Raw genomic sequence first — 8,642 nt, forward strand, 5'->3', positions numbered from 1 at the left:
ATAATAATAAAAAAAAAAAACATAATGTACCTAATCTGAAATAAAAAATGTCTAATGCATAAACGGGAAAAAGGTATTTTTCATAGTGCTATAAAATGTGTCGCTGAGTATTACAGATATAATCGTAAATCGGCAGAGATGAATACCTATAGAGCAGAGGTTCCCAAACTTTTTATTGTACGACCCATTTTGAAAACCTATCTACTAATTTGTTTTGGATAGGTAAATCGTTATATAAATTTCAATAACTATTCTTTATTAATCTGATTGTGTCGATTTGACACGCCCGCTGTAAACTCGTAATTGTCACACTCACAGATAAGGATTGATGATAAAACTGAATTTGAACTTTGAACATCCATGAAAAGTAATAGATGATTATAATATTTTTGTATTATTTAAAAATATAGCGCGACCCACCAAAAGTATAATCGCAACCCACAGTTTGGGAACCTCTGCATTAGATCATATTTTTGAGATTTTGAATTTAAAAATCTATTCCTTCACTAAGTATAAGACAAAATGTGATTTTTACAAAAAAACCATTTTTTGTACTTTTTGACATTAAATTCTTAGATATTCTGTTTTCTTACTGTTCTAAAAGATACTGTGATGTATACTTTAGGTGAATAGTGCATTTGCAAAAGTATTGCATTAAATTTAAATTGCGAAAAGTACGTAAAACTAGTTTTTTTTAATAAAAACTGACAACAAGTGGTTGTTATTTTATTAAGAAAAATAAATTTCACTTTCTTTTCGTTTTTATGCATATTTACATTTGTTAGTCATCACATTAGACTATAGAAGGCTAACAAATTTTCTTCAATCACGTTACGTAAATTCAACTTATTTTTTTGTTTTTAATTTTTCTTACTCACTTATTATAGTAATATGTTTATTTTCAATTCTAATATTGATGTAGTCTGAAGATGGCATAAGCCGTAACCAGTACTTAATACATTTTAATGATTCTGTTGGATATTTGTTAATTTTTAATATGATAATTTACAATATTATGCTATTTTTTATAAACAGTTATTTTATATAATATAATATTATATTCAAATATATACATCTAACCTGAGCCCTTTTAATTTGTACCTATAATTATGATTTATGGTGTATTATACATAGTTACTAGCTATACATTATAACTTAAATTATTACAAGATATAATTTTATATATTAATGTTGTTGGACACCGAATATTGCAAAATATAGTCATATAGGCCGTGTATTGATGACGGTTTTGTGTAGGGGTGTGAAGGTCTTTCTTGCTAAAACTAATACCATTTTTTAGGTAAACGCATAAACAGGAAGAGATCTCATAAAAGCCACTCCTAATATTATGCACACTGTAAGCATATTGGTATTAATGCATTATAGATATAATATATTTACATCGAACATGATTTACTGGCTTATCACATGCGACTTTTACTAATATTCATTATTACACCCTGCAAGGAGGAGTACATGCCGTGTTTCTAGTATATATTTTAATTAGTGAAATGTCACGTTATCCGCTAAAGGTAGGTACATATATCGCTCGAATGGATTTTTGCCTATCTCGTAACGATTGTGTTTTTTAAGGCTACAAATTGGCTGCAATAACACTATAGTATTGTGTGTTTTAACTTGTTGTACTTACGTCAGTATATCAGTACCTATAGGTATACTCGTTGGCAGTTTGGTAGGTACCCAAAAATATAATAATATTTTGTACACAAAATATATAGAATAAACGACACTTCACGAAGATCAATTTTTTTTACACAAGTCTGTACATTATAATGTATTCGGTCGAAAATCGGAACGATTTTGTATTTTGTAAAATATTTTGCAGTACCGAGTGACGTTGTACGTAAAGACTTACTTGAATTCTTTATTAGGTATGCTATTAGTCATTTGTATTCATACTTTACATACACGATATTATGCATAAAATTAATAATTATCGAGTCTTAATTTGATGACTTGTCGGTGGCTATGTGCTTATTATTATTATATAGATTAGATTCGGACGGGTGTAATGTGCTGTTGTGTTATCTGTTTGTGTATATAAATAGTTCAGGATTCATGCAAGTGATCGCGTTGTACACGTGGACGATATCATGATTCATGACTGGATAAAAAAAAAAACTGTCCGTCAGACGATTGTAATATTTTTTAATTCGATTAGGTCTGACAGGTTTTCGATTCGTCATCCTCATCTTCTGCCATTAATGTAATTATAATCACATAGTTATTTTTGTTTTTCACACACAACGACTTGATTACTGATATTTTATTAATAATAGCTTACATTAATTTAATTTTATGTTTTATTAAAACACATACGTCTAAAATATTAGCAACGAGACGTAGGTGAGAAGTACTAATAATTACCAAATACCATCAACGGATGTGGTCACTAAACGGTAACCGATGTAGACGCGAGTGCTGTTGTAAAACGTCATTCGCAGATAAATTCCGTCCGACCGCGACTTGGACTTGGAGTAGATTTAACTATTTGACATAGTATTATTGATAAAATGAATGAAAAAAAAAACCGTGTTGTGGATCGTTTACGCTTTGGGCTGCCATCTGGAATTCCGCGTATGCTTGGACCGTTTCCAAGTGTGTTGTGAAGATGGCGCCTATTGTTGTGCAGTCGTACACAAGTCGCAAGTAAGATATTTCAAAACACCTTAAAAATAAATATAAAACACAACAGACACATTCTTCGTCTGTCGTATTTATGAATACTTCTTTTATTATTTTTCGATGATATAATATAGCGTGGTCTTGAACTAACAGGATTTTTCATAAATCGTTTTATTCTGGTTAGGTACAATATTTGACGGGAAAAATAACGAACGATTTATAGATCAACTGTGTTTTATAATATTTGATGATTATAATATATAATCATATAATTAGATATAATTAGATGAAAGTTTCACCGTAAATAGTGTATATTAAGTTTAGAATTTATATGAAAATTTATTGAGATTTGAATTAATACGCATTATTAATTTTTTTTTTAATTGAATTTAAGATTCCGATATTAGTGTACCTACTTGTTTGATTAATGATTCTAAATAGAGTTCGTTAAGAAAAAAAAAACGACTTTGTAGTGTTATTTTATAAATATACGAGTGTCTAATTTTGCACACGAAGTTTTAAGCTTGCAGTGGTGGGTAAATGTGTTATATTATTACGTGGTAGGTACCTACATAGTAACTGTTAAAACGTCGTTAATCAGTGACGGATTAATTCTAAACGGCAGGGAGTATGAAATATGTTAATAATATTAGACGAGAAACTTAGTTATACTGAGAACAATTTAACGTTCATTGAAATGAAATGTTGATTTAATATAATATGTTTAACTTTACCAATGACCCGGTCAATACACGAGGGGCAATCGATGAAACAAGACTAATTTGGCACACGTGTATGTACTAGGTATGTGTCTATGTAGTATGTACTAGTCTGAATATTAAATTCACTTAAAAACCGCAGTCGGGTAAATTAAAGTTTTATTTATTATGCAATTAGATTTTTTATTAAAATTGTTGAATATATTAAAATTAGACAGACTGTAATAATCTAGAATCGAAATTCTTCTTATGTATACCCAATTTTAGTATAATAAGCTTTATTTTCAAGTTTATTAACATAGGTTTAATGTTTAAAAAAATAAATAAATATCTTTTTTTAGATACATTTAATATTGTAAATTATTTATACAGCAATACGGTTGGTTAAACTTTTAGATCTCTATTGTAGTTAGAAACTGTAGAAGTCTTTTAAACCTGTTTTTTGTTTGGATGAATTTTTACAACTTGATTTCGTTGTATTTTTAAAAGTCTTTATTGCATTGTCTGCACAACCTCTCCGTGTACTAGTATGCATATAAATTGTATACGGTTATGCGTATAGTGAATAACGATGTACAATTAATTAATTAGACGTAATCAAATACGGACGGTTCAGAAACGTTTGCGTCGACCACAGGAGTGCCTTTTGTAGTTCTGCACGTTTATAACCGCTTACATTTTAATCAAGTCTGTCTTGGGGCCAATTTTTCTTTAAGTATTTTAAGAGGAGGTGAAGAGTGCAAGCATTTGGAATAATAGCAACGATAAAGATTGAATAATGCCATAATATATATTTCGAGTTACCAAGAGTAATATTTTCGAGTATAGTTATAATACCTATATGCCATTAAAATATACCTATATATAATATAATATATTCGGGGCATTTCTTCGAAATCAATTATTTTCCGAAAATGACGTACCTAATTCGTGAAAATTGTTATTGATTAATAATTCGTCAATAATAAAGTCGATTAAGTGATATAGGTATATTTTTGGTTTAATTTGAAATTCCACATTTATAGCGATCGCGTTCAATGGATAATAATTTAAAACTGTTCATTTATCTTTCGATTAGTATAAAAGAATATAGTGGCCAGTCGTCACCGTTACTTAGTCATTTACTTAGGTTTTGATCTAACCACTTTTTTTTTTCCTAAAGCACTATAATAATAATATAAATTTAAAAACGCGTGTACTATTATTTTATTTTTTTTTCAAAATAAATGACTCGATATGCAATTATAATTCAGTGGCTGCTCGTGGCAATAAAGGACACTCAAGTACGTAAAATATTGAATTAAATTAACACATAATGATTTTTGCTAGTCGTAAGTCAGTATAACTAACAATTTGATTATCGAAAAAAAAACTGTTATCGGATAATATGTACTGAGTTGCAATTAATCGATTGATAAATCGTATACTTAATATAATTGTTTATTCGGTTTGGTAAAATAATATAATACAGTTATTTGGTCATTAATGTATCTACGGCGGGCACAAGTTTGCTGTGTCCTAATTAACTGCGTGAATCCTATACGATTGTCTGCATACTATTGTAAGTACGAATTATTATGACAACGTGGAGAATAAACTAAATAACGATAAAATTGTGACCGAGTTCTATTTTTTTTTTTGCGTTCTTATCGTCGTCGTCCGAATAACAATGTTATTATTACACAACACAAGTTATTTTATCATTACAATTATGATGATGGGGTAAATTACTTTGTTTCACCTACAACTGTGAACCACATGAATCACCATATAATTACAGAAAACATAATTGTATTTTATTAAATTAAAATGCATACTTTTATATGAACAATAATGATGTCTATAATTTTGAAAACCATTTAACTATCTATGTTTTTGACCAAGTGCCTTAAATCAGTAGGTATATTAATAGAAATCTTGGTCACTAATTATTTTGCTAATTCAAACACAGTATATAAATCTTATAATAATACATCGCTTTAATTAATATTAATAAATGTGTAATCTTTTATACCTTTATATGGTTTGTTCTTTGGTATTACGTAAGTACTTAAAATTCGAATAAAAAAATTAAGCAAATAATGGCTAAATGTTTTTTTTCAAAATTTGTGGAATGATTGTTATCATTTTTATGTATATTTTTTTAATGAAATAGAAAAGTTTTATAAAAATGTCTAATGCATATAGAAATCGATGATATATTATTAAATATTTGTTGAAAATTTTAAGTATCCACGGTTATTTTTACTTGGATTCACTAATCAAAAAAAATTGTTGAAAATTAAATTTTCGTAAAAATTTCCATTTTTTATATTTTTTTGTATTTCTCAAATATAAGTAAAAGTATTAAATATTTTCAAATATGATTTCTTTAAAGAAAAAATAGATCCAATTTTCTAACCTAAACCATCCTTAAAGCGGACCATCAAAACATTTTATTGACTACTTATCGTGTACTCTGTACACACACACACACACTCAAACATTTATTATTTAAAATTTATGTATTTATCGCACCGTTCAGAATCTTAAAAGTAGCAATAAGTAATTATATTTTATTATTATATTATTATGTATTAAAAAGATTTTATCATAAATTCTATAAGGTACTATTAATAGAAGGTATTTATAATATAAATGGTATTTTATTTTTTTGTGATACCTTATGGTACATCTTTATCATTATTTGCTTCATAAAATTTAAATGATTCATTAAAAAATTTAATATATTTACTCATTGTTATAACCGTACTAGTTTAAATTAATTAATTAATTTTTTTTGTTTTTGAGTCAAGCTAAAATTATAAACATTTTATTAATGTATTGATTTTTGTATTTTTTTTATTATTATTAAAATGTATACTTTTATCAATTAATATAAATAGGAATGAAATTATAAATACCTCCTTACTTGGCTTGTGGTAATGGCGCAGAATTACGAAGTAATCACACTAATTATTAATAAAACTATGAACAGCAGATAGGTAATAGTTATTTACAAATGAAGAAAAAATAGAATAATTAGCAGGCTTACGATTAAAAAGCATGTAAATAAATAAATAAAAATATATTACTATATCATAGTTCATAGGTTGGTACTTATATTCTACTCATAAGTTTCAAGAATCAATTTCAGAATTTTTTTTAACTTTTATAAATGGCTGTATTAAAGTTTTGTTTTACTTAAAAAAGCAAAAATTTAAATGCATAAATAAATATATAAATTGGTATACTATCATATACAATAATAAATATTTAATATTTTAATATTGTCGTATGGTATGTTATGGTGTCAATAGGTAAATTATATTTATAATATTATATAAATTGCAAATTGTATACTGCTAAGAAAATCACATTATTATTTATGTTAAAAAAAAAAATTTATGTCTATGTATTTTGAGATTTTGAAATTGGTTTAAAGTCAATTTATTATAAAGAAAATTGTTTTATAAATGTTAAACCTTTTTGATCGAGAGCACGAGAGTGAAATTTTTTATTTAAATTTATAGAAAAAAACTAAAACATCTCGAAAATTTTAATTCCTATTCGTATCTCAACTCTCAAGAATTTGATAATTGCTTATATCTAACCAATAATGATTGACCAGGGAAAATATTCTGGTTTTCCCGCATCGCGACTCACAAGTACCATAAACATTAAGCAATATTATATGGTTTACTAGGTCATGTTTATCATGGCCAATGATGGTCAGACGGAGTGGATTTAAAGTCTCAACGCGGATTTAGTCCTCTCTGTGCCGTCAACCGTGATGATTTGTGCGGAATTTGGATCCAACCTCAGAATCACGAAAACGGGTAGAGCTGCGATATAAAAAGCTATATAGTCGTATATGGTTCTACTCGACGTTGGACAACCATCGGTACTTAATTGCTTCATTCGAATGGTCGATGATCATCGATAGTATAAATCGTATTCTTGCGATTTTTCTCCGTGTTAAAATATTATGAAAAATTATTTTTTTGTAGTGAAAATGTCAAATAGATGTCTATAGATAATCGTAATAACATAATAATATTATCATTGTTCCGTGCGTTTGACGTCCCATAATTATCTTACTTGATATTGTTATTTATTACTGTACATCAAATTAACTTTGCTCGTAAATCGAAACGTTTAGTGTTTATTCGATATCTTTTTGGGTTCGTCTATGTTACGTTATAATATACATATTATAATCACTGATAATTTATCTCCGGAGTTCGGGTAGTCTTAAGTTTTAAACGAGCCGCACCGGTGGCCGATTTATACTGGCTGCTGTGTGAAAATGTTTAGGATGTAGGAAATTATGGAAATGAAAAATTACCATTTCTGGCCTAGATTAATACCTTACTTGAATCGTTCAAAGTACATATTACATTATTACTCTAATAGTCTACTATGTAAATGTTTTGAATAGTGCTATCAATATAAAACGATAATGTGTGTTAGGTAGTCGGTATAGGTAGGTAGGTACATCTAATTTAATTTGTTCTTAAGCGTAATAAATTTTTGATTTCCCATGTTAAATACCAAAAGAAATAATGAACAATGGTATACATATATTAATATTATTCGTTTATACACTGTTTAACTGTGTAATCATATGAATGACAAAACTAACCAAATAGCCACCCTTTATCTTTCATATTATAATAAATAAAAATTACTAATTTTTCATACTTACCAAGATTGATTGTAGTATGTAAAACTTTACGATAATCAAAAAATCAAAAAAAAAATAAATATAACACAGTAAAATTTTATATTTTTCGTGAAAGTTTTATTCGAAGTATTTTATTCACTTGGGTATTGATAAGTGAAAATCTCACTACACGATAAGCATTATGTATTATGTAATCGTAGAAAAAGGTTTTAACGACCATATTTTGTTGCTCATATATAGTTTCAATTTTCAGATCCTTTGTATAAATTCGTTGTTACGTAAACAAAAAAACCGAATGTATTCTTCATATTATATCGAAGGATATAATATATAGATTTAATCCAGATAAAATTTATTTTTCGTTATCGTATATGGTAAATACATTTGAGAATTTAAGTATTTTCAAATGAAATAAAAAATACACAGTTCTTAAAGAAATCGAATTTTGTGAAATATTTAGCTATAACTTTTTAGGTAAATTCAACTTTTATCAAAGTTTAAAAGTATAATCCGCGTACAGTACAATGTTCTATAGAAAGTTTAAAAATTAAATAAATGTTGAAATTTTATTTTTTATAATTTTTTTTCACAAATAATTAAATATAAATTAA

Source organism: Aphis gossypii, chromosome 2 (genome assembly GCF_020184175.1).
Source record: "Aphis gossypii isolate Hap1 chromosome 2, ASM2018417v2, whole genome shotgun sequence".
NCBI lineage: Eukaryota > Metazoa > Arthropoda > Insecta > Hemiptera > Aphididae > Aphis > Aphis gossypii.